Source organism: Camelus bactrianus, unplaced genomic scaffold (assembly GCF_048773025.1).
Source record: "Camelus bactrianus isolate YW-2024 breed Bactrian camel unplaced genomic scaffold, ASM4877302v1 HiC_scaffold_43, whole genome shotgun sequence".
NCBI lineage: Eukaryota > Metazoa > Chordata > Mammalia > Artiodactyla > Camelidae > Camelus > Camelus bactrianus.
In genome coordinates, this window is record NW_027413959.1 from 4,891,301 (window position 1) to 4,894,341 (window position 3,041).

Below are 3,041 nucleotides of genomic sequence, written 5' to 3' on the forward strand. Positions count from 1 at the left end.
GTTGATAGGGTGTCAGCACGTGGACCCTCGAGGCCCCGGGGATGGGAACTGCGGGGACAAGGACCTGCCACTGTCCCACAGTTGGGCTTGGACAGAGGTGGGAAGAACCGTGCACTCATTTCCGTGAGGGTCCCTGGGAGGCTCTACCAGTCCCCTCTACGCACTCCAGCCTGAGTAGGTGCTGGCCGGACCCTGGACCCTGGGGAGCGGCTGCCTCTAGCAGAGCCCCCTCTCTGGCCTTGGGCTGCTGCCTGCCTCCGTTGGCACCAAGTTTGTCCTCAGAGCCTGGCCTGCCCCCGCCTCCCGCAGGCCCGGCGGGCACCGGAGCTCTGCACGGAAAGAACCATGACAGTGTTGCAGGGCCCCAGGGAGGTACTGGGTGTTTTATTTCATGCTGGCCCGGGAGGTATGTACACAGGGGTGGGGCTCAGGCGTCCACGTGGGACCCTGAGAGCCTCGGGGAGGGGGGTTCGCTTGGGTGCCGGGGTGAGGCTCATTTACCCGGAGACTGGGAGATGGATTTCTGGGTGGAGTGATTGTGTAGAGCCTCGTGCATCACCACACAGGTGAAGACTTCTCCCCACTGCCACGTGTTCTTTCCCACCGAGAGCTTGCTGTGGAGGAAGCAGGTCCCGGCGTTGTCCGGCTGGGGCAGCGTGGTGGCGTAGGCGCCCTCTGCCTCCGGCCGCCCGTTCCTCTGCCACTCAGCGTTGATGTCAGGTGGGTAGAAGCCTTTGATCAGGCAGGTTACGCTCACAGTGTCCTTGGCCAGGTCTTCCTGGTGTGGGGCCAGGGTGTACACCTGCGGCTCCCGGGCCTGCCCTGTGGGGACAGGTGTGTCTGCGAGCATGACGGTCACTCTGAGCAGCCCCAAAGGGCCCTCCCGCGCCCTTTGTCCATCCCACCTTTGGCCTTGGAGATGGTTCTCTCGATGGGGGCCGGGAGAGCTTTGTTGTTGACCTTGCACTTGAACTCCTTCCCCGTCAGCCAGTCCTGGTGCTGGATGGGCAGGACGCTGACCACGCGGTACGTGCTGTTGAACTGTTCCTCCTTTGGCTTTGTCTCAGCCGTGTGTACCTCTGTGTCATCCACGGACAAGCTGAACTCAATCTCAGGGTCTTCCTTACCCACGTCCACCACAAGGCACGTGACCTCAGGTGTTCGGGTGCTGGAGAGGACGTCCTTGGGTTTCGGGGGGAAGATGAAGACCGTGGGCCCTCCAAGGAGCTCAGGGGCTGGTGGGGGAAACAAGATGTGGGTCAGCACCTGGACGGGCCTCCTGTAGGGCACATGTTGCCCTCATCAGGCGGGGCCTGGTGTCTGGTCACTTCCTTGCGATGGAGGGTGTAGCCTGGCTCCCTTACCTGGGCATTTGGGAGACTGGGAGCTGTGGTCTTCGCTGTGGAGCGCTGCAGAGAGAGCAGATGGGGGGTTACTGTGGGCGGGAGATGGCCCTGGGTGGAGTTTAGGTCAGGGACAGGTTGTGGAATGTGCAGATCAGCACCAGTTCTGTGGGTTAGAGTTGTCCAGCCTGTGACCACCTTGAACCTGGTGGAAATACCCAGAGGACACCTCACATAGCCTGGGAGGCCTTCAGGTGAGGAGACCGCATCTCCTCTGATACCCTGGGCAGAGGTCGCCATCCTGGCATGTGGTTCGAGCCGGGAGGAGGGCTGACCTCGGTCCTGTCTGGGAGTGGACGCCCTCCCTGAGGCCTGTCCTCTTGCCCACAAGCTTGTCCGCCTTGGTGCTGCTGGCCGGGTGGGCTACGTTGCAGATGAAGGTCTTGCCGGCCGAGCTGCTGGCGGGCATCGTCGCCAAGCTGCTGAGGGAGTAGAGCCCCGAGGACATGAGAATGGATGGGAAGTGTGGATGCCGCTGGACAGGGCGCCCGAGTTCCAGGTCACCGTCACCAGCTCAGGGATGTAGCCCCAGACCAGGCAGCCGAAGGGCACCGTGGAGCCAGGCGTGTCCCCACTTCCAGCAGTTGGAGGATAAACCGAAGTGGCCTTGCTGGAGCCTGCAAGAAAGCAGGCCATGTGACCATCGGGGCTTCACCCCTGGGAGGGTCCGGGCAGGGTGTCACGTGCCCAGGTCTGGGCACCCCTGAGCCCAGCACCCACGTGCTTCCAGAATGTCTGCAAACCAGCTGGCCAGCAGGGCCCTCACCACCTGGGGCCTCGTGCCTCTGCAGCTGTGGGTCAGAGCTGGGTGATCACCTGGGTGACAGCCCCCCAGGTCCCTAATCTCCTGCAAGTGCCTGGCCTGACTGAGCCCTGTGTCTGAGTCCTGACCAGTGCTGCCTGCTCCCGGCCAGCGTCCGCTGGTCCCCTGAGCTCACCGTCCTGCTGCCCCAGCCCGGCCCTGCCCTGGGTGAGCGGGTCTGTCCTTGGCGTGGTGGGCCTCCACCACCCAGAAGCCTGCTCGTGGCCCCTTGCCTGGCCTGCTCTTTGCCCTCCGGGCCCGTGTCTTCTGGGTCAGCTCTGCAGCCAGAGCACCTGGGCCCTGGCCCCCCCAGACTCTGTCCCTGCAGGCCTCCTCCTTGGCCCCCCCCTTTCATCCCTGTGGCCTCAGCCCGGCTGCGAGTCTGTGCCTTGGGGGGCTCCGGTCCCTCTTCTGGACCTCCAGCTGCAGCCCCTCGGCTCACTTCCCCCTCCCACCAGGGCCTCTGACCCCACCCCAGCTCGTGGCTCTCAGGTCCCTGCTTTCCTTCTGCCCTTGTCCTTCCTCAGTCCAGCTCATCCCTCAGCACAGTTTGGGGCCCCACACTGCCCCCACCTTCCTCGCCTGTTCGGTGCCAGCAGCCCGGGCACATCGCTGGCTGGGCCTGTCTCCTCTCACCCTGACCCATCTGCTCTGCTCCGGCTGGCAGCCCAGCTCAGGCCCTGAACGAGCCCCACGCTTTCCTTCCCTCTGTGGGGTCCAGGGTCTGTTTCACCCCAAAAGGCTATGGCACGTCCACCCCTCCTTTCCCAGCCCGCCACGGGCCCTTGAGCCCAAGGACTGGGGCCCATTGGGTCCCCTCAGGGGTGACCCCTCTC

The 3,041-nt window shown here is 64.3% G+C and overlaps 1 pseudogene; it reads right to left on the reverse strand.

The window, feature by feature from the left end:
- Nucleotides 1–255: 255 nt before the first annotated feature.
- On the reverse strand, nt 256–2,394 carry LOC141576889 (immunoglobulin gamma-1 heavy chain-like; annotated as a pseudogene).
- Nucleotides 2,395–3,041: the final 647 nt, after the last annotated feature.